The sequence below is a fragment of the Neofelis nebulosa genome, chromosome 7 (genome assembly GCF_028018385.1).
Source record: "Neofelis nebulosa isolate mNeoNeb1 chromosome 7, mNeoNeb1.pri, whole genome shotgun sequence".
Lineage (NCBI taxonomy): Eukaryota > Metazoa > Chordata > Mammalia > Carnivora > Felidae > Neofelis > Neofelis nebulosa.
This window is the reverse complement of record NC_080788.1, coordinates 88,603,619-88,627,733: the sequence shown is the minus strand read 5'-3', so window position 1 is coordinate 88,627,733 and position 24,115 is coordinate 88,603,619. Positions and strand designations below refer to the sequence as shown.

Sequence of the window (24,115 nt, the reverse complement as noted above, 5' to 3'; positions counted from 1 at the left end):
TGTGTGTGTGTGTGTGTATACATACACACTTTTTTGTATATACATGTATATATGCATACATGTATATATGTATATATACACATACATACACACACACATATGTACATATACACACATATACATATATATACACACATATATACATACATACATATATATACATATGTATATACATATGTATATATACTAGAAGTTCTCTGGCATTTATATATATATATAAAGAAGGGAATGGGCGTATAGAATGAAAAGGGAGGGGTACAGGTAGAAAAGGCTTAAGCTTAGTTATAAGGCTACCAGAATGCCAGAGAACTTCTAGTATAGCATTAATCTCTACTGTAGACTAATTGTAGGGGAAGGAAAGGAGGGAACTCAACATAATATTTGAATATAGTAATAGTTCCTGGATGTTCAAGAGCTATGGTAGTACTCAAGAGCCACAGTATTCAATTAATCAGAACTCTTTTTTTTTGAGTGATGTTTTCACTTTATTTCACCTATTTTATTTTATTTTATTTTTTTTGAGAGAGAGAGAGAGCGAGCTTATGTGTACTGGGGAGATGGGAAGATATGGAGAGAGAGAGAGAGAGAGAGAGAATCCCAAGCAGGTTCCATGCTCATTGTAGAGCCTGATGTGGGGCTTGATGTCACTACCCTGGGATCATGACCTGAGCTGAAATCAAGAGTCAGATGCTCAACAAACTGAGCCACCCAGGCGTCCCTATTTCACTACTTTTAAAAGAAGGTAAAGAAATCAGAGAGAGCTGAGATAAAAAACACGAGATTTATTCATGAATTCATTTGTTCAACCTACTTTTTCTGCCACACATTGTGTTTGGTATTGGTGATATAGCAACAAACCCTTAGGGAACTTACATAGTATGTGGAGTTCATGGAGTTGCCATGAACTGAAATGGAAAAACTACAAGAGGGGAATGTTTGATTTGAAGTGGGGAGAAAATTAGGAGCCCAGTTTTGAGGATGCTTAGTTTGAAATTTCACTTAGATGTCTAAGTGGAGATGTTGACCAGAAAGTCAGATATATGAATCTTGAGTTTAGGGGAAAGCCTATACAGAAGATATAAACCTGGGAGTTTTTGTATTCATTAGTGCTGTTTACCAAATATTTCCATTTCCCCTTCTAATATGGCTTTATGTTAGACTAGTATTTTTCTGCTTATGGTGATCATATGACTTTCTCTGACCAATTGAAATAGAGTCGAAGTATGGGTGATATGTGTTACTTCTGGATTGAAGCTATAACAGTCAATGTACAATTTGCCACAGCAACTGGAAATGCTCCAATGGTAGCTGCTTTATCAACTAGTGTCCCAAAGAGAGGACAATGTGGAGCAGACTCCCAGGCAAACCTCAATCAATGGGTAATATGAATAAGAAAGTTTATTAAGCTACTGACATTTGTGAGGCTGCGGTTGTTACCACAGCATAACCTACCTTATTCCGACTTGAATGGGAATCATGATAGGTAGGTGTAGATAGATATAGAGAGATAACAGGAAAGGGAATTTCCACGCAAGTAAGCCTGGGAGCACTCCAGCCTTAAAAGGAGGAAGCAGCCAAAAGACTGAGAAGAAGCATTTGGGAAGTGTGGTGTCCTGGAAGTCAAAGTGATTCCCATTGTAAATATCATTGGAGAGTTTGGCAAGAAAAATTTTGAGGGAACAATCTGCCAAAACATAATCTGGGTTTACATGAAAGCAGGAAGAAGGAAATTGAATAGAGCAAGTATATTCCTCTGTTGCAAGTTGTTGGGTGGGGTGACAGGTGGAGAGGGAAAGTAGGATCATGAGTGCTTTTTAAAAAAGATAGAAATACTGCATGACGAGTACAGATGGGAAAAATTAATGATGTAGGAGGGAGGAAAGATTATGGGAGTGCTATACTTAGAACAGAAAAAATGGCATGAGATCTAGTGCTCAAATAGAAGGGTCAGCTTTGTTGGGAAACTGGTGGTTATGAATTTAAAGTGAGATCAGTCAGCACAATGATGTGTTTTTCTTCATACTCATTCAGCTGTGTGGTTGCATGTGTAGACTAGATGAATAATTGGATTCAACCAGGCCTGGAAATGACTGCCTTGATTACCATTTTAAAGTATATTAGTTGTTCTCAGTGTTTGTGGGAAATCAAATAAGAGGAATGGGTTTTAATAAAAGCAAACCCAGCCAACTAACCAACTGCTTTTGTCTCCACCCCCATCCTGAGATATTTGAGAGAAGACATTCATGGCCATTTAGAACCAAAGAAACAACAACAGCAGCCATGAAATTTCATTCCTGAAGAAGGTTGGGTGATATCTCTTTCAGCTGATCTTCAGTAAGAGAGCAAATATTCTGTTACAGATCCTTAAGAAAAGTGAGAAATTAGAGTCGACAATCCAAATACCAGCTGATGCTAATTGTTTTCCAATAGGAAATAGGTCTTTGTGTTTTAGTTACTTTTATTCCTTGCATATTAATCATTTTGTGTCAGTAGGCCTCTAAGAGGGCATTAAATAATGAGATAGTAATACAAGCAAGGGGTTTTGAGCTCAACTCCACCTAAGTTATTTGCACATGTTTTATATGGCATCTGTATGGGAACTCCATAATGAGTGAGATTAAGGCAATGAAGTGAGAAAATGAAAAATTCATCCAGGAGGCAAATGTCCATGGCCAAATTTCCAGTGTTCATATACATATATAACAACTTAGCATCAATGAGTTGGTTGCAGTAGTTATAACAGGCCTTTGCAGGGAATTTTAGGTTAGAAGAGGATTTGAGTTTATTATAAAGTGGAGTGTTACGATGTTTTCTTCAACTTGTTGGGGTTTCTGAGCCAGTCCCTCTGATGAGGGGAGGAGACATGACTGAAATTAGGATATCTGGGAATAGTTGGCTATTCCAGCACAGAGGCCAGCTGTGCCACACCTGTTCAGAGCAATGGGCTATTTATATGAGACGATACCAGGCAGAGAATGCTGGGAGAACATTGTTGAAACCATGCAAAGCCAAATGTTTCAAATGTGTCTTTGAGAATGGCTCACTTAATAATGATGATAAAACATGCTTACGATAGGATGTTAAGTGAAATAAACTAGGTAGCAATTTTATGTATAATATGCTTTCAACTGTTTTTTAAAAGGCATGTAAAAAAAGCCTGGAAGGAGATGTATGTTAACAGGGTTTGTCTTTGCGTGATTGAAGCCTGGAGCATTAACTATATTGGGACAAATATTGGTCAGACACTTAGGAGTATTAAAAGTAAAAATTATTTCTGTGTTTATTTCCTTTTTGATTGCATATTTTGTTTGTATTATAATCTGTACACATGCAGTCTGCTAATAGTGATTTAATATATGGTTATTGCCTCCAGTACTGTATTAATGACAGCAGGATATAAGTATTTAGATATAAATACCGTGAGTTCTGTTCAGAAACCTGAAGATATATGTTTGTATAACATGTAACATATTTATTGAACAAGTGTTATGTGTCACATACTCAACTAGGCATTGGATATATCAGACAATAACTAACCTCATGAACTTTGCAGTCTAATGGAAGGTATATTAGTTTCTATGGCTGCATAAGAAATTACAATACACTTAGAGGCTTAAAACACTTTTATTATCTAACAGTTTCTGTAGTCAGGATAGTGGCACAGATGAGCAGGATCTATCAGCCAGGCTGTGTTCTCATATAGATGCTGACCTGGGAAAGAATCTTCTTTCAAGCTCACCTGATTTGTTGACAGAATGATTTCCTTGCAGCTGTATGATTGAGGGTGCTAGTATCTAACTTTCTGTTAGCTGGAGGCCAGCTCAATTCTTAGAGGCTGCCCTCAACTCTTTGCCATGTGGGCCTCCCAACATAGACAGTTCTTCTGAGCCAGCTAAGGAGAGAGAATCTCTAGAGTGAGTCTGCTAGCAAGATGGAGTTGTATATAATGTAACATAATTATAGGAGTGCCATCTCATCCTCTTTGCATGTCCTGGTGGTTAGAAGAAAGCCACAGTTCCTATAAATAGTTAGCCACTGCTGTTTGCTATTGGGAGCTTATTCTGCTGGGAACACCTTGTAGAATCCATTCAGAATTGACTGTAGCTGATGTTCAAGGTCAGGCATGGTTTGCCATATGGGGGGAGAACCCTCACTTCAAAGGGTGTAGATGACTCATTTCAGAATGACCTAGTAGGTTCTTAAAGGCATGTCTCCTGGGGGCAGCAGAGAAGCCCAGGGTGGAAAGACATAGCTACCTAGAGCAGCTGAAGTCAGGTGTTGTCAGGTTACAGATGTGCAATGCTGGTTACCACAGTGATGGCTGGAGTTAAAAATGTGGGTCCGCAGGGTGTGAGTTGGGGACAAGTGTTTGATGCACACAGCCAGTGAGAGGCAGAGCTGGTGGTTCAGCCTTCCAGACTTCACTGTCCCCAGCTGCCGTATCACCATCTCCTGCACTTTAACAAATACCTTTTTCATATGCACTGCATTTCTTTTTTGCACTGAAATTCTCCATTTAATTTTCATTGCTTTTAGTAAAACTGTTTACAGCAATGCCTCTCAGAATTTAATGTGCATACAAATCACCTGGGGATCTTGGTAAATGCAGATTTTGACTCAGAACATTGAGATATGGACTTCTAGTCTGCATTTCTAAAAGGCTCCCAGGGGATGTGGATGCTGCTGGTCTGGAGACCACACTGTGAGGAGCAAGGTCATAAGGTAAGAACCTAAATGAAAAGGGATGATTAGGTTGTATATTTGAATGAAATGAATAAAAGACAGGTGTTGTGATGCACCTTGAAGCTGCTGACTCAACTTCCAGCAGAGCCTTTGTCAAACTTACTTGCTTTCTTTGTGGCCTGAAGGTTTATAAGACCCTCTAAATGTATTTTGAATGATGATTTGAATAATACTGTTATATAAAACCTTTTCCCAAAGCAGTTCAAAGTGCTTTTTATAATGTTAGCCATCTGGTCATTGCTTTCTGAGGGTACTAATCTCCTTCTAGGAAAACACTAATAATATACTAGTAATGTGAAAAATCAAATACATACTCCCCACAGAACGTCATTTTCTTGCTCTGCAAGTACATTCTCATTACAAACTGCATTCCCTAAACCAAAATAGCAATATTATGAGGGTGCACTGGGCCTATTGTAGTTTTGTCTCTACTTCCTAACGGGACAAATAGGGAATTTCAAAGTCCTGCATCATCTGCTAAGAAGTTTTGTTCTGGGGACGCTGTATTTACTATTGACTGATTCAGTTTGATTAGATTTTCATTCATAGTATCCGCAATTTCAAAGAAGAAATAAATGAAGTAATCTCAGAGATCCTATCATACATTTATGTAGTTCTGTAAAGGATGTGATTAACTTTTGCAGTATGGTTTATGAAGAAGCACTTTGAAAGGAAATACGTAAAAGCGTACTTCCAAGGTTTTCAGCTAAATTGAGATTTGATGTTGTAATATGATAGAGCAGATAAGGCATGGACTTGAAACACAGAGCCTTAACAAAGCCATCATAGGGATGATGGTTTTTAAAAATTACTTTGATACTTTTTCTTCTCTGGGGCTTATTACGTGTTCACTTAGTGTTTAATATGCATCTATTGAGCATCCATGGTGAGCACTGACCTATCCCTAGGCTTGCAGTGGGAGACAAAATAGTTACCGACCTCATGGAAGTTACACCTGAGGGGAAGGCAGGCATAAAACAAATAGCTACACAAATACATATATGATTACTCACTGTGGTAAGTGCTACGAAAGGCAGTCCCTGGGTAGAGTCATAAGGGCAAAAGAGAGTTCATCACATTTGAAGAATTAAAAAAGCCAAGTACTGCTAGAGCGTAGTCAATGAAAGAAGCAGTGAATACTTACATAATGTGTGCAAGGTACCAGGCATGGTGCTGAAGCCTTACAGGCCACAACACATTAAGGCCTTACTACTACCTTATAAAGTCAGTACCACTATCCTCATTTCCTATATCAGAGGCACAGAGAGGGTTAAGCGAGTTGCCCAGTGTTTCATGGGTGGAGTGTTTGAACCCAGAAGGTCTTCATCACTGCCCAGCATTGCCTCAGTGCAGATAAAAGGGGGCAGGGCCCAGCTTGGCAGCTTGATGTTCCCCTCTCTTGATATAATGTGCAGCTTCAACGTTTTGATCACCATGTGAAAGAACAGGAGGTTAACTGACTTATTCAAATACAAATAACAGTGACATAAAATAATAATGGTTTGCTATATCATAAGATATAGCCCTGGTAAGTAAACTCTAAAAATGCATAGCCATCTTATCATTTCTAAAAAATTCTCCATGAGGGGTGACGTGAAGAGGCAAATAGCCATAAACTATATTCACATCTCGGCATGGATGATTCAGGTCTTCATTTTCTGACTATGATATTAATATGCCCTTTCTGTAATTCATGGAAGATATATTAACTAATAATCCAACGAGGAGACCTATATCTCCTTTGTATTTTCTATGGCAGGACAATGCAGCAAGAATGTAGATGTCATGGTAGGATAGGAAAAAAATGGAAGTTTATATGATTACTTTTTGTCATTCTGAGTAGATCAGCTTTGTTATGGATTTATTTTAAGTTTTAAATAATGAATCACTATAAACTTAAAAACACTTACTAAAATTTTCATTTAATTTTCTATTTATTTCATATACATTTCCCAATGTAGAAACCAAGCCCTGGGATATATTATTGCGGTCATAGTTCTGTAAGTGACAACGCAGTGGAAGAGAACACAGCAGACACCAGGCCATTTCTTATCATACCAAGTCATCCAGAAGGCTCCAAGCAGTTGGAGTGTCTGATGAGAAACTTGGAAAAGGATAGATAAGGCATTCTTAAGTCATAGTCTATGCTTTTCAGGGCTTTGCTTTTTGTGGCTGAGTTTTAACAAATGTCATGGTTCATTGTGGCAGAAAGAAAGGAGAAAACATAAGTAAATCACAAGCCGGGTAATATGTCTTCGAGAAGCTAAAAGTTGCCCATTTGGAGTTTTGATTATCATAAAGTGATGGGAGTCTTGGAGTAATGTCACTTGAATTTTCCCCTTTAAGGATGGGAAACAAGGCTGAGGCATCAAATGAATTTCCTGAGGTCATGTATCAAGCTGGTAGCAGCAGAGCAAAAGCTAGAGTTCAGCACTCCTGACTCAGGCTGTGCACTTGGGGCAGGCATGTGTATGAGACATTGTGCTTTAGGGTTTCCTCTGACAAGGGCATGGAATTAGAAATACAGTATGCATTTTTTAAGGGGTACACACACCCAGAGAACACAGATATTCCAAAACTTGTGTACATGGTTTATGAAGCAAAGATAAATCAGTAAAGATATGATACTGGGATAACATATGAACAATACCCTAATATTGGTCTTAAAAATAATAGAACATCTTAACCTTGATGACACCCATGGTCCTTCTCTTTGACCTAACCAGTCTTTCTAAAGGCTAAAACACCTTACAAATAGTTTTCACATGTGAAAAATATTAGGGTCATTTCATTAATTCATTATGTCCTGATTTACTCTTGGCCATTAGATGTCTCCTCTTTTCTGTGAGAACCCAGAATGATCCTCTACTGGTGTACTCCTGTGTGAAGCCCACTCAGGGCCCCGCTAGAGCTATGACAAACAAGAGACTGAGGTAGCAAGGTTTGTGCAGGATTCAGGGAATAAGGGTATCTGCTTTTTATTATTGCGTTGAGTCTGAAATTATAAGCAATGTCAGCGATAAAATCTTTTCCTTGATGAGGTTGACTGCAATGCTCCCTCCACCTGTGTGTACTACTGCTCTGGGGAACTATGAACAAACTAAATCCAAGGGCAGGGAAGGGGGGCGGAATTTTCACCTGGATAATAACATTTGCTTCTCTTCTAATCTTCAGACCTTCATGCAGAATATCCATGAAAATCAAGTAAACAGTGAATTGTACTAATATGAGAAATAATTAAGATTGTCTGCTACAAGTCAAATGTTAATGAAAAGAGTAAATTGTAACTAAAAAGCTTTCCTTTATACAATAGAAAAGTAGATATATAATGGAAAACAATCACTTGCAAAGTAATAGAAATTATAAAATATCTAGAAATAAATTTTATCCCAAATGCATAGATATATATGAAAAAAACTATAAAACTACTGAATTACCATATTTAAAAAAATTTTTTTTAATGTTTATTTATTTATTTATTTATTTTTTCAACGTTTTTTATTTATTTTTGGGACAGAGAGAGACAGAGCATGAACGGGGGAGGGGCAGAGAGAGAGGGAGACACAGAATTGGAAACAGGCTCCAGGCTCCGAGCCATCAGCCCAGAGCCTGACACGGGGCTCGAACTCACGGACCGCGAGATTGTGACCTGGCTGAAGTCGGACGCTTAACCGACTGCGCCACCCAGGCGCCCCAATGTTTATTTATTTTTGAGAGAGAGAGACAGAGACAGAGTGCAAGCCGGGGAGGGGCAGAGAGAAATGGAGACACAGAATCCAAAGCAGGCTCCAGGCTCTGAGTTGTCGGCACAGAGCTCGACATGGGGCTCGAACTCATGAATGGTGAGATCATGACCTGAGCTGAAGTCAGACGCTTAATCCACTGAACCACCCAGGCACCCTGGGCATACCATATTCTTGGTTGAAAAGATATTTCTTTCTTCTAATTTAGTCTATCAGTTTAATGAAATTCCAATAAAAGTCCAATAGAATTTAAAAGATTTCCTTTTAATTTGACCTTGGATATGATAATAACCTCTTTGGACTTTAGTGTAAGACGAAAGTGATCAATGTTTAAGACATTTCGGAATTATGAATAATGGCCTTAAAATGCTCATATATTTTAACTCAGTAATTTCACTTGTAAGAGTTTATATTAGGTAAGTAATTGGGAGAGGACCATAAATCTCCATGTCTAAGAATGTTTGTTAAAGTTTTATAAAAAAAAAAATTGGCAAAAGACAATGAGGTATTTAGCTTAAGCACATTTTGGCATGAACATAAAGTGAAGTATTACATAATTATTAAAACCTCTATTTCAAATACTAATTAATGGAAAAAATAAATGTAAAATTACATTAAGTATTTCCATTAAAGTACACACATACATATGCAAAGAACATCTGTAGGTCAAGAAAATATATAGAAATGTTTCTAGTAGCTATCTCAGGATGGCGATATTGTAAGGTGTGGGTTCAAATCTCATGTGCCAGCTGTGAGATCCTGGATTAATGGTACTGTTACTTGAAGTCTTAATTTCCTCATATGTAAAAGGAATAAAATGTTTTTGTGAAGGTTGAAGTAGTTAATATATGTGAAGCTTAGCATTTACCAGGTGCTCACTAAATGGTGTTTAATATCAATAATACTATAGATTTCTGTATTTTATAAGCCTACTTTTATTACTTAAAAGCCTGAGCTATATTTGATGTATAGCATTATGTAAGTTTAAGGTATACAGTGTATTAATTTGATGCATTTATATATTGCAGTATGATTAACACTGTAGCATTGGTTAACACCTTTAACATGTCACCTAATTATCATTTCATTTCATTGCAAGAAGATGTAATATCTAGTCTCTTAGCAACTTTGAAATATATAATACAGTATTATTGACTATAATCACAATGGTGTGCGTTAAATCTCCAGAACTTACTCATTTTCTAACTGCAAGTTTGTACCCTTTGACCAACATCTACCCATCACCCCCTGCTCCCTAGCCACCATTCTACCCTCTGTTTCTAGGAGTTTGGCTTTTCTAGATTCCACATATAAGTGAGATGATACAGTTTTATCTTTTTCTGTCTGATTTATTTCTTTTGCATAATGCCTTCCAGGTCTGTCCATGCTGTCACATTTAAACATTGCAGATTTATTAATTTCATGATCAGAAACGAATGATGAATATTACACATTTTCAAAAGAGAACATTCAGAAAGTTGAGGCAAAATGAAAAACCAATTGCGAGAAGAATTGGGAAATGAGCAGAAAACACAAAATAGACCCCATGATGTAGGAGCCTTAAGTATACCAATTTAAAAGGGAAATAATATTTATTGAGTTATTTTTCTGTGCTTTGGGTATTGTGTATGTATAATTCAGTTTAGTTTTTGATATCACCCCGTGAGACAGGTACTATTCTTATCATCATTCTACAGATGAAGAAACTGAGGTACAGAAAATTTAATGCATCCAAGGGTGTAGAGCAGCAGAGTGGGGCTATGAAGCAGTTTATATCAGTTTAACTACTGGTATAGTTAACTACTGATATAGTTGACTACTGATAGTACAGGTAGACTACTTTCTCAAGGATGAATTCTGCGTGATTCATGTAGTATAAGAGCAAATGAATTGCTTAGGATAAGCATAACAATTCTTTTTTTTTTTTTTTAACGTTTATTTATTTTTGAGACAGAGAGAGACAGAGCATGAACGGGGGAGGGGCAGAGAGAGAGGGAGACACAGAATCCGAAACAGGCTCCAGGCTCTGAGCCATCAGCCCAGAGCCTGATGCGGGGCTCGAACTCACGGACCGAGAGATCCTGACCTGAGCCGAAGTCGGACGCTTAACCGACTGAGCCACCCAGGCGCCCCTAAGCACAACAATTCTTGATTCTGAGACAAGAAATACATTTCTCCTGAAAGGCCTCATGCAGTTGACCCTGCTCAATTCCATGATGAACATCCTCAAAAATACCTTACAGCAGACATACTGACAAGTTTCATAGGACTGTTTATTATAATGTCCTTCAATGTGATCCTCTGGCCTTGCATTTAAGCCCAATTCACTATCAAACAAACAAACAAACAAACAAACAAACAAACAAGGCTTTTTGTTTTAGAAGAGTCCATAAGAGGAGAGTGGACTGGACTGATTGATGGAGGGATACTGACACACTGAGATATCATTAAAATAATTCTCTTTTGTACTGAAAAATCTTCAAAATAACTTAGAGGAGTTAAAAATGTTATGGCTTTTCCATATACTTGAAACTCAAACAGGACTTTAAAGGGGCAAGAAATCTCCCAAGACATAGGAATAAGATCACAATTAGTTTCTACTATTCTTCAACAATTTTGTTATGAGAAAGATTCAAAATGTAAGATGTTGACTGAAATAACTTATAAAAAATTGCATGTAGTTGTGAACTTGGAAATTATCTTGTTGATTTGCAATTGGAGAAATGATATTCATTAATTTGGGATAGCATATTGAATAATTAATTCAGTTGTCATACATAGAGTTTAGGTCTTTGTCACAAGTTGTCACTCTCCAGAAGCAGACCTTGAGATGGAGTTTGGGTTCAAGATGTGAAAGCAATGGGGATGTAGCAGGATTGTTCACATTGGGGCAAAATGGCCTGGCATTTATACACATGCCTTGCTCAGCTTCTGGATGTGAGTTGCCCTGGGAAGGGTGTGATCTGGGGAGAAGCAGCTCTCCCAGCTGAGGCCGATCCTGAGGGAGCTGGCCCTGGGCGCACTCTGTTGACTGCATGTCCCGCAACTGGGCATCAAATCTTCCCTTTAAAGAGGATCTGAGTAATTAATTTCCATCCCCATACACATATGATAAAGAGTTCTCTAGCCTATTTAAAGAGATAATGGAACATTAGATTTTTGCATAAGTTTTGAATCTGAGTTAGGAAGTGACCTTGAAAAATTTGGGCCTTATTATGTCTGCTTTATAACTGTAGCCGATAATCTATTTCTTTAATCTCTTGATACACATTCAAGCTGAATGAAGAATCTTGCTTGTTGTAGCTACCTAGAAGAATGTGGTTGATTTGTAGTGTGATTAGCAGGTGTCTCAGTCTGCTTGGGCTGCCATAACAAAACGCCATAGACTGAGTGGCTTAAACAACATAAACTTATTTCTTACATTTCTAGAGGTTGGGAAGTCTAAGATCTAGGTTTTGGTGAGGTAGTCTTCACTCTGCGGCCTCTTCTCTTGTCTTGTATGTAGCCGCCTTATCTTGCTGTGTGCTTATGGTGTCTTTCCTCAAAGTATATGCATGAGAATGAGAGAGAGAGAGAGATTACTCCCTTCCTCTTTTTTTTTTTTTTTTTTTTTAACGTTTATTTATTTTTTGGGACAGAGAGAGACAGAGCATGAACCGGGGAGGGGCAGAGAGAGAGGGAGACACAGAATCGGAAGCAGGCTCCAGGCTCCGGGCCATCAGCCCAGAGCCTGACGCGGGGCTCGAACCCACGGACCGCGAGATCGTGACCTGAGCTGAAGTCGGACGCTTAACCGACCCAGCCACCCAGGCGCCCCACTCCCTTCCTCTTTTTATAAGGCCACCAGTCCTTTTGAATTAGGACCCCACCCTTATCCTTAATAACCTCCTAAAGACCTTATCTCCAAATACAGTCACGGTGGAGATTAGGGCTTCAACATATCAATATAGGAGGGACACAATTCAGTCCATAACAGTTGGTAAGCATTAGAAGAGCAATGCTTAGAACAGGGTAAGCAAACTTTTTTGGACCATGGGCCAATAAACAGCCACTGGCCCATTTTGTGTGGCCCATGAGCTTGGAATGATTTTCCTGTTTCTAAAAGATTACAAACAGATAACACCCCCAAAGAATAGTGTGATGGGCACTGTATTTGACTCACATAGCTTAAAATATTTACTGTCTTGGGGCGCCTGGGTGGCTCAGTCGGTTAAGCGTCAGACTTCGGCTCAGGTCCTGATCTCGCGGTCCGTGAGTTCGAGCCCCGCGTCGGGCTCTGTGCTGACAGCTCAGAGCCTGGAGCCTGCTTCAGATTCTGTGTCTCCCCCTCTCTCTGACCCTCCCCCATTCATGCTCTGTCTCTCTCTGTCTCAAAAATAAATAAAACATTAAAAAAAATTAAAAAAAATATTTACTGTCTTATTCTTTACAGAAAGTCTGCCAATCCCTGGCCTAGAATCATGACCAGACTTACTTTCAGATATTCTGGACCTAGTTTCTGCAGCTCAGAAAGTGAGAACTAGAACTTATTTTTATTGCATTCATTAAAAGGAAGGGGTTACTCTGTATTGAACAGGAATTATTTCGTAATTGGACAATCAGAGTGAGAGAGTCAACCCAGATGAGGCCTTTTAAATTGGTTTTCAAGTCACTTAGGGCTTTTTGTTCTCTCTGTTCTGGAGAATGATATGACAGATATGATATGATGTGATATGATATCATTTGATGTGATAGAGACAGCTTGGAAGGTCTGGTTAGGGAGAATGCTCAAACCAAATTGGGTTCCTAGGAGATTGGTAATAATGAGTGACAGGAATGTCAATGAGTGATGGAAGTTTAGATGATACTAGAGTAGGGAGCATAGATGGTAGTCTAGTTAGGACCCCAAGAAAAGAGGGAAGACACGAGATGAGAAACTATTGATTGTGCCATGGCTAATAATTTCAGAAACCCAGATATTTCTTCGTGCTTTGGGTCAACTATTTTGGTGAAATTTTGCTTTGTTCCTTTGAGTCAGTGAAAAGTTACTGGAAAATTATAGGCCATTCACATTCAAAAGGCTTTACCTTGTTGGCCACAAATGGTCTGTGCTACACCAGTCTTCAGGATGTCCAGTCTCTAACACTTTGCTATCCTGGAAGAAATAAATAATATTTAAAGGATAATTGGGATTCTCTAATACAGAAAAAGAGTAATAGTCCAAATGATTGGATAAGATAATCTGTGACTGATGGTATAGTTGTAGACTGGGCCACGAAATCAAGGATGAATTCATCTATAAATTCAAGGCATACTCAACAGAGGCATAATTTCAAATCTAGTATGTTTAAAGTATACATCTTTTAAAATTTTTCAGTTATAATTCCTATTTATTTTTTAGGTTATGAAAGCAACCGGGAATTTGAGACATTGACTACAACTTAGCTGAACAAGAACTTCAGTCTTGTAAAAATGTTATTTTCTTCATGGTAGAATTGACATTGTTACAGATTTGAGTTTCATACGGTTTCACTGAACTTAAACTTGTTTAAGCTGAAATTCCCGTTGCCTGACAACCCCATAAGTGCATGCTGGGTGTTGACTATTTGGAGAGAACTCCTTACTTGATCATTTGGTTCAGTGACCTGTGTTATATATATTTTTTCTCTTCTCATGCCTTATTACCCATTTAAAATACTTTCATTAGAACAGAGAACTGTGTACATTTTGTTCTTGGGTTTTTACTCAGCTAGACTCAACTACCTCCTCCTAGAGAAAATTTCACACAAAGGAAAATGAAAACTAGCAGAAGTTTTATTTATAAACTGATATATATATATATATATACACATATATATATGTGTGTATATATATATATATATATATATATATATATATATTTTTTTTTTTTTTTTTTTTTTTTTTTTACCAGCTGGATTGCAAGGGCATTCACACAAAACGTACACATTTCTACATTAGCTATGCCAAAGTGAAGGTGCCAGAAAAGAAGCCAGCATAAACTTTCAAAATAGGGGAAAATTTACTGAATATTAAAGGTCATCTGGCAGCCTGAAGAGTTGCATAGAAAAGGTCAGGTCCTATAAGATGCAGAATGTAGAGGGTACATGCAGCTGTCCAGGTGTTTTGCCTTTAAGGATGGCAGACAGCAGACAAGGTTAAAGTAAAAGACAATATATCTTGAATGTTTTGCCAGAAGAACAAACTTACCCCTATTATGCTTGTTGAACATAATAGGACTGGAAAGAGCTTTTCTAACTGGAATGTGGTCAACCATGGTGGGAGAGGAAAATGTGGTGCTCACAGTGGACGCTGCCATGCATCCTCAGCTGTTTTCTTCTAACTAAAGGAAATGGCAGGTTATGAGTTCTACAACAAACAAAATCACAGGAGGGTAAAGGCTTATCATTAGCAGAAATGTCTGGTCAGTGGGAATGCAAGCTGGTGCAGCCACTCTGGAAAACAGTTTGGGGGTTCCTCAAAAAACTAAAAATAGAACTACCCTATGACCCAACAATTCCACTGCTAGGCATTTATCCACGGGATACAGGTGTGCTGTTTCGAAGGGACACATGCCCCCCGCCCCCATGTTTATAGCAGCACTATCAACAATAGCCAAAGTATGGAAAGAGCCCAAATGTCCATCGATGGATGAATGGATAAAGAAGATGTGGTATATATATATATACAATGGAGTATTACTCGGCAATCAAAAAGAATGAAATCTTGCCATTTGCAACGACGTGGATGGAACTGGAGGGTATTATGCTAAGTGAAATTAGAGAAAGACAAAAATCATATGACTTCAGAGAAAGACAAATATATGACTTCACTCATATGAGGACTTTAGGAGACAAAACAGATGAACATAAGGGAAGGGAAACAAAAATAATATAAAAACAAGGATGGGGACAAAACAGGAGAGATTCATAAATATGGAGAACAAACTGAGGGTTGCTGGAGGGGTTGTGGGAGGGGGGATGGGCTAAATGGGTAAGGGGAATTAAGGAATCTACTCCTGAAATCATTTTCATTATATGCTAACTAATTTGGATGTAAATTAAAAAAAAAAAAAAAGAAATGTCTGGTCAGGGGTTTTGGTTCTTAAAAAAAATTAGAGTATAATTTTAAAATATTGTATCCTGTGTTGGCTCAGATAAATTTTTGGTTAAGTCTTCCTTTTTTTTTTTTTTTTTTTTACGTAAGCAATTCTCAATTTTCCATGATATTGTGGTCAGGGAAAACATGGGTAACAAATCCAAGGACAGGAAATTTTTAGTCCTTAATAGGCCCCATTAATTCTGTATCCTCCAGCATTAACCTATGACCTTCACCTGGTGATGACTGTTTCATTTCTTTCTTACTTCTTTGTTCATTAAAGATTCTTGTGGATAATGAAATAGAAGAACAGGGACAGAAGGCCTCCATGATTAATCCACAAACTGGGTAAACAGTCCTCGCAACTGAGAATTTATTAGGTAGTGAAATACTGTATTTTAAGTACTGACTATCCAATTTTTAAGTCCTAACCTTGTTTTAGAGCCTCAGCCTTTAATTTTTCTAGCAAGTTGGTACTTGGACAATATAAACTCTTAGTCCTACCCAAGGAGAGGCTATTATTTCAAATCATGCAATACATTTCATGAAAGTACACATTAGTTTTAGTTTTTTAAGGGAAACAACTAGTGCCATTCCCCCCCTCCTTCATTAGGGAGATAATTACTGAGGTATCTTTTATGTCTAATGTACTGTCTACAAAATAGGTAATGAAGTTTCAGTGCCTACCAACTTGCAGAAGAGTACCTGCCACGCCTTGCGTGGGGTTTGTATGCATTTACATGCATTTAACAATTAAAAAAAGGAAAGACTCCACCAAAAAATTGGTAGAACTGATGCATGAATTTAGTAAATTTTCAAAAAAACTAACATACAGAAATCTGTTACATTTCTATACACCAATAATGAAGCAGCAGAAAGAAAAATCAAGGAAGCAATCCCAATTAATTACATCAAACCCATAAGATACCCAGGAATAAATCTAAAAAGGTGAAAGACCTGTATTTTGAAAACTATAAAATGATGAAAGAAACTGAAGATGACACACAAAAAAATGGAAAAACATTCATGCTCATGGATTGGAAGAACAAATATTTTTAAAATGTCTATACTACCCAAAACAATCTGTATATTAAATGCAATCCCTATTAAAATACCAACAGCATTTTTCACAGAGCTAGAACAAACAATCCTAAAATTTGTGTGGAATCAGAAAAAAACCCTTATAGCCACAGCAACCTTGAAAAAAAAAAGCTGGAGGCATCATAATTCTGGACTTCAAGTTATATTACAAAGCTGTAATCATCAACACAGTATGGTACTGGCATAAAAAAACAGACTCCTAGAACAATGGAACAGAATAGAAAACCCAGAAAGCGACCCACAACTATATGATCAACTAATCTTTGACACAGCAGCAAAGAATATCCAATGGGAAAAAAGAGTCTCTCCAACAAACGGCTTTGGGAAAACTTGAAGCAACATGGAAACAAACTGGACCACTTTCTTATACCATACACAAAAATAAATTCAAAATGAATTAAAGACCTAAATGTGAGACAGGGAACCAGTAAAATCTTAGAGGAAAACCATTAAAATCCTAGAATCCTAACTTCTTTGACATCAGTTGAAGTAGCTTCTTATTAGATATGTCTCCTGAGGCAAGAGAAACAAAAAAATAAACTAATGGGACTTCAGCAAATAAAAAGCTTCTGCACAGTGAAGGAAATAAGCTACAAAACTTAAAGGTAACTACAGAAAGGAGAAGTTATTTGCAAATGACATATGAAGGGTTAGTATCCAAAATCTAAAAAGAACTTACCAAACTCAACAGCTAAAAACAAATAATCCAGTAAAAAATGGGAAGAGCTATGAAAAGATATTTTTCCAAAGAAGATATACAGATGTCCAACAGACATCTGAAAAGATGCTCAACATCCCTCATTATCAGGGCCATACACATCAAAACTACAATGAAATACCACCTCACACCTGTCAGAATGGCTAAAATTAGCAACACGGGAAACAAAAGATGTTGGTGAGGTTGTGGAGAAAGGGGAACCCTCTTACACTGTTGGTGGGAATGCAAACTGGTGCAGCCACTCTGGAAAACAGTGTAGAGTTTCCTCAAAAAATTAAAAATAGTACTACATCATGATCCAGCAATTGTACCACTAGGTATTTACCCAAAGGATATAAAAATACTAATTTAAAGGGATACATGCATCTTGATGTTCATAATGGCATTATCAATAATAGCCAAATAATGGAAAGAGTCCAAATGTCCATCAGCTGATGAATGGATAAAGAAGATATGGCACACACACACACACACGCAAACACACACACAATGGAATATTACTCAGCCATCAAAAGAATGAAATCTTGCCATTTGCAGTGACGTGGATGGAGCTAGAGAGTATTGTGCTAAGTGAAGTAAGAGAAAAGCAAATACATATGATATCCCTCATATGTGGAATTTAAGAAACAAAAAAAATGAGCAAAGGGGAAAAAAGAGAGAGAGAGGCAAACCAAGAAACAGACTCTTAACTATAGAGAACAAACTGATGGTTATCTGAAGGCATGTGAGTGGGGAGATGAGTTAAACAGGTGATGGGGATCAAGGAGTGCACTTGTGATGAGCTCTGGGTGTTGTCTGGAGGTATTGAATCACTAAATTGTACACCTGAAACTAATATTATACTGTAAGTTAACTAACTGGAAATTGAATAAAAAGCTAAAAAATATGAAGCGAAATAAGCACAGTAAAAAAAACCCAGTTACTGCTATGGCTAAAAAAAGCAATAAAAAAGGAAGCAGTGGTGATTATGTCTAAATTTTTGTGGAATTTAAACAGCTTAGCTATAAAATGATAAAAATGAAGTGTCCTGGGAGCACTAGTTAAAAATATTAATTGGTAATAAGAATTTTTATTTATTAGTACTGCCTTTTAGAGTAGTTTGTTCTAGACTCTTCAGTATGACAGGTCCTACAATATGTCATCCTCATCTTTTAGACCATGAGCAAATGTCTGCTGCCACCTACAAATGAGTTTTTTCAACTTTATTTTTTTTTTAAATTTTTTTTTCAACGTTTTTTATTTATTTTTGGGACAGAGAGAGACAGAGCATGAACGGGGGAGGGGCAGAGAAAGAGGGAGACACAGAATCGGAAACAGGCTCCAGGCTCCGAGCCATCAGCCCAGAGCCTGACGCGGGGCTCGAACTCACGGACCGCGAGATCGTGACCTGGCTGAAGTCGGACGCTTAACCGACTGCGCCACCCAGGCGCCCCTGAGTTTTTTCAACTTTAGTTGAGATTCTCCTGAAAGCGACTTCTAGGGTTCTTGGTACTTGTGTACAGAATAGTGCACCAACTTAATGATTGTGTGTTCTAAATCCAGCTGATTTGAAACTCATTGTTGTATGAAAAACTGCATTGGATGGACTCCTATGTTTGTAGCTGCTCCTGCCTATTTTGGTACAATTATAATCATGAGTTCTGGGTCCTTTTGAGCTGGTGTCTTTACGATTTGAATTTTAAGTGTACTAAACTGGACTTCCACTTTCTTAAAAAATTTTTTTTAATTCTTTATTTTTGAGAGAGAGAGAGAGAGACAGTGTGCAGGTGGGGAAGGAACAGAGAGAAAGGGAGACACAGAATCCGAAGCAGGATCCAAGCTCTGAGCTGTCAGCACAGAGCCCAACATGGGGCTTGAACTCATGAACCACAAGATCATGACCTTAGCCGAAGTCAGACGCTTAACTGACTGAGCCACCCAGGTGCCCCTGTGCTTCTACTTTCTGATGAAATAGTTATGCCAACTAGAATCAGTTTACATTAGACAGTCCATAGAGAATGTGTTGTTATCCTGCAAAAAAATTATACTTGCCTTAACATCAGAAGTATGTTCTCCACTAAGGTGACTGTCAAAATTTTGGAATAAAAATAAAATGTAGAAGTGAATGAATATAGTTTCTCAGATCTTTGAGCCTGAGTGACATTTACAGAGCCTACTCCCCATTTCAAGAAGTTGAGGAGGGGAATTCAACTGCTCCAAACTAATAGTAATACTCCCTTAGCATTTATAATCCTTGGCACTTGCTACTCAAAGATCAAGGACATTTAAATTGGCATTATTTTGGTTTCTAAATTAAAGAGGAAGTAATTTATGAATTTCTTCTTGGACTTTTTTTTTCTTTCAAAAACCACATAGAAAGGTAGAAAGAATTCTATAATGAACCCCCATATACATCTCATCCAATTAAAACCGTATTAAACCCATGGGTGAGTTTGTTTTACCCATCCTGGGTTATTTTGAAGCAAATTCCAGACATAAATTAATTTCTTTTTTTTTTTCATTTTTTTTTAACGTTTATTCATTATTGAGACAGAGAGAGACAGAGCATGAATGGGGGAAGGTCAGAGAGAGAGGGAGACACAGAATCTGAAACAGGCTCCAGGCTCTGAGCTGTCAGCACAGAGCCCGACGTGGGGCTCGAACTCACGGACCATGAGATCAGGACCTGAGCCGAAGTCGGACGCCCAACCGACTGAGCCACCCAGGCGCCCCAATTTCATTTTTTTAAGTACTGAAATATGTATGTCTAAAAACCCCTTCCTATTTTAATATGAAAGAGGAGCGACAGGTTATCAGTTCTAAAAAAAAAAAACCTAAGGAAGTGTTTATCATTAACATGTTTTTATTTCTCTTAGGTAAATGTAAATGCACATTAGTGGGATTCCTGAATTTTATGGTTAGCATATGTATAACTTTGTAAGAAACTTACAGATCTTTTCTAAGTGAATGTAGCATTTTGCATATTCACCAGCAATGTTGAAAAGTCCCATTTGCTTCACATATAGGTCAATCCATTAGTATTGTACAGAAATGCAACACATTTTTGTATTTTACCTTGTACCCTAAAACTTTGCTAAATTTATTAGTTCTAACAGTTTTTTTGGTGGTCTTTAGGGTTTTCTATACATAATATCATGCCATCTTCAAAGAGTGACAATTTTCATCTTCCTTTTCAATTTGGATGCCTTTTATTTCTTTTTCTGCTTAATTGCTGTGGCTAGGACTTCCAATACCGTGTTGAATAAAAGTGGGGAGAGTGGGCATTTTTGTCTTGTTCCTGATCAGAGAGGAAAAGCTTTTGGCTTTTCACCATTGAGTATGATTTAGCTGTAGACTTGTCATGTATGGCCTTTATTATGTTGAGGTATGTTCCCTTTATACCCACTTTATTGAGAGTTTTTATCATGAATGGTTCTTGAATTTTGTCACATGCTTTTCCCACGTCTGTTGAGATCCTCATGATTTTTATTCTTCATTTTGTTAATGTGGTGTATCACATTGGTTGATTTTCAAATGTTGTACCATCCTTGCATCCCTGGAACAAATCCTTCTTGGTGTAGGATGCTTTTACTCTATTGGTTGTTTGCATTCTTAAATTTGTTCTAAGTAAGAATTGTGCACAAAACAAGCATATTATTTTCACACAAAAACTGGCACCACAATAAAAATATTTAACACTTTTGCCATGAAACTCAAAAGATATTTGAAAAACTTCTCAAGATGCTTACTTTAAGTCACTGGATTCTTTAATATTTGTAGTCCATGCTTGCTCAATTATAATTTATAAGGTATATTACAATTATATTGCTCATTATACTATCCATTATGCTTATTATATATTTAAAACTTTTCTGAAAATTTTATGTTCTCCAAAAAATAACTTTTAAGTAACTTACGTAGCTCTCAGCAGTACTACCATAAAACCAAAATTGTGTTTTCAAATAGCAAGTACTCAAGCCACACCATTTCTGATTACAGATATAATGAGCATTCAGTTTTACAAATGGCTCTCTTTCACTCCTTGCTCCTATTTTAATATGCCAACCATCACTGATATCCCAGAGTTTTCCTGTAACAGATTCATCCACAGCTTTGGGCAATAATTCTTCCTGTTTACAGTTTCCAAAGTACTTTCCTGGACACAACTTCTGTCTCAGGTGAAGAGGCTAAATATTAATCTGAAGTCCGGGCACTTTCTACTGGGGTTTTGAAAAAAGCCCATGACACCAAAGTCAAAAGTGTTTTGACCAACAGTGGAATATATATGTATCTACTGAGATTAGTCTGTGAAATACCAGGGTGTAATATGTTGACAGTAACATCTGTGCCTTCTAAACCATGGGCTAGTTCTCTGGCTAAAAAAAAAAATGTTAGCCAGTTTGCTCCAACTATAAGAAAAGGTTTTTTTTTTTTTTTTAATGTTCATTTATTTTTGAGAGAGAGAGAGAGAGAGAGAGAGAGAGAGAGAAAAGAGGGGAGGGGCAGAGAGAGAGAGACAGAGGTCCCAAATGGGCTTTGCAATCACGGCAGAGAGCCTGATTGGGCTGAAACTGAAATTGACCGATGCTTAACTGACTTCAGCCACCCAGGCACCCCAACAAAGTTTTTATTTAGTTTTGTTGACACTTCAAGTCTTCGTAGTTGATGTCTCCATATTTATAAGGTTTGGAAAAAACTACCACAATTCTTCTTGGAGCTGACCTTTTGAGGAATCCAAGAAGATTTGTGAGTAGGAAGTGCCCCAGATGGTTCACTGCAAACTGTGTCTCAAACTCATCTTTGGTCTTCATATACGAGCAATGGAAGATCCCTGCATTGTTGATTTAAGACGTCCAGTCGAGGCTCTTCCTGGAGCATCCCCTGACAGAAAACATGCACCGAGCACAGCCAGGCCAGGTCCAGCTCCTTGACCACCAGCTCCCAAGCCTCATGACCTTGCCAGCACTGACTAGGAGCCTGGTTTGGCAGAGCTCTTGGTGGAGTTGACCTGCCGCCTCCTGGGCTTGCTGGTGTAGATGCAAGTTTGCCTCTGCTCACGACCACCCATGCCCCTAGGCACAGCATTTAGCCACATGATCAGCACAGCCTTCCAGTGCATGAGGTCAGAGTCCTTGCCTCTGTGCAGCCACTGGACATTGGGCCCCACCCAGTGTGGCCAGGAGGGCTGCTACTATAGCCACTGGGCCGAGGGGGCACCGGTCCCAGAGCAGGACTTCCTCTTTCAGTGTATTGTGGACCTGGGTTTGTTTCTACCTGGTGAAGATTTTTGGATTATGTTTATCGGGGATATTGGCCTGAAATTTTCTTCTCTTGTGGTGTCCTTGTCTGGCTCAGGTATGAGAGTAATTCTGACTGCATAAAATGAGTTTGGAAATATTCCCCCTGGTTCTGTTTTTTAGGAAGTTTGAGGATTGGTGTTAGTTTTTCTTTAAATGTTTGGTAGAACTCATTAGTGAATCCATCTTGTCCTGGCTTTCTGTTTGTTGAGATGTTTTTGATTACTGATTTAATCTCTTGACTAGTAATCAGTCTATTCAGATTTTCTATTTCTTTATGTGATAGTCTTGGTAGATTGTATGTTTCTAGGAATTTATCCGTGTCTTCTAGGTTGTCAGATTTGTTGACATATAATTGTTGTTGGGAATATTTCTTGTGTTGAAATTTTCTGATATTGATGTAACCATGCTAGTGTTTTCCTGATACATCTTTTTTCATACTTTGGCCTTAAATTTTCTATGTTTAACTTTTTTATATTTCTTTTTGTTTTGTTTATTTATTTTGAGAGAGAGAGAGAGAGAGAGAGAGAGAGAGAGAGAATATGAATATGAGTTGGGGAAGGGCAGAGAGAGAGGGAGAGAGAGAATCCCAAGCAGGCTTCTGCTGTCATCAAGGAGAGCCTCACTTGGGGCTTGATCCCACCAACCCTTAGATCGTAACCTGAACCAAAATCAAGAGTCAGAGGCTCAACCAACTGAGCCCCCCAGGTACCCCTAACGTATATTTCTTATGACCAACATATAGTTGACTTCTGTTTTCATGCAATCTGACAATCTTTGCATTTTGATTAGAGTGTTTAGGGCACTTAAAATTAATATAATTATTAATACAATGAGTATATATCTACTAATTTGTGATTTTTTTATTTGTCCCATCTGGTTTTGTTCATTTCCCCCCTTTTTATGCCCTCATTTGAACTGAATATTTTAAATGATTCTTTTTTTCTTCACCATTGTCTCAGTTATGCTGCTTGTTTATTTTTCCTGTGGTTGATCTAGGGCATACAATGTATATCTTTATCTTAGCATAGCCAACCTTCAAATATTGTTATGCCCTCAATATAAAGAACCTCACAAGAGTATATTTCCATTTACTCCCTCATCTCTCTCGTACTATTAATTGTCTTACATTTTACTTCTACATATGCTGTAAACTCCACAGTACGTTGTTATTAACTTTGCTTTTAAGAGTCAGTTGTCTTTTAAGGTGACTAAAAATGACAGATAAATTTTGAGAATATTTGCTCACATACTTAGCATTTCAGATTCTCTTTATTTCTTTTTGTAGGTTTAAATTTCTAAATAGCATTCTTCTCCTTTAGCCTAAATAATTTTGTTAATATTTCTTGTAGTGCATGTCTGCTGGCAATGAAATCCATCAACTTTTGTTTGTTGGAAGTGTTTTGTCTTTCCTTTTGAAAGATATTTTTCCTGTTTTT

At 37.7% G+C, this 24,115-nt stretch overlaps 1 pseudogene; it reads right to left on the bottom strand.

Annotated features, from left to right (window-relative positions):
- Positions 1-11,250: 11,250 nt before the first annotated feature.
- LOC131517971 (retinol dehydrogenase 14-like) lies at positions 11,251-22,464 on the bottom strand (annotated as a pseudogene).
- Positions 22,465-24,115: the final 1,651 nt, after the last annotated feature.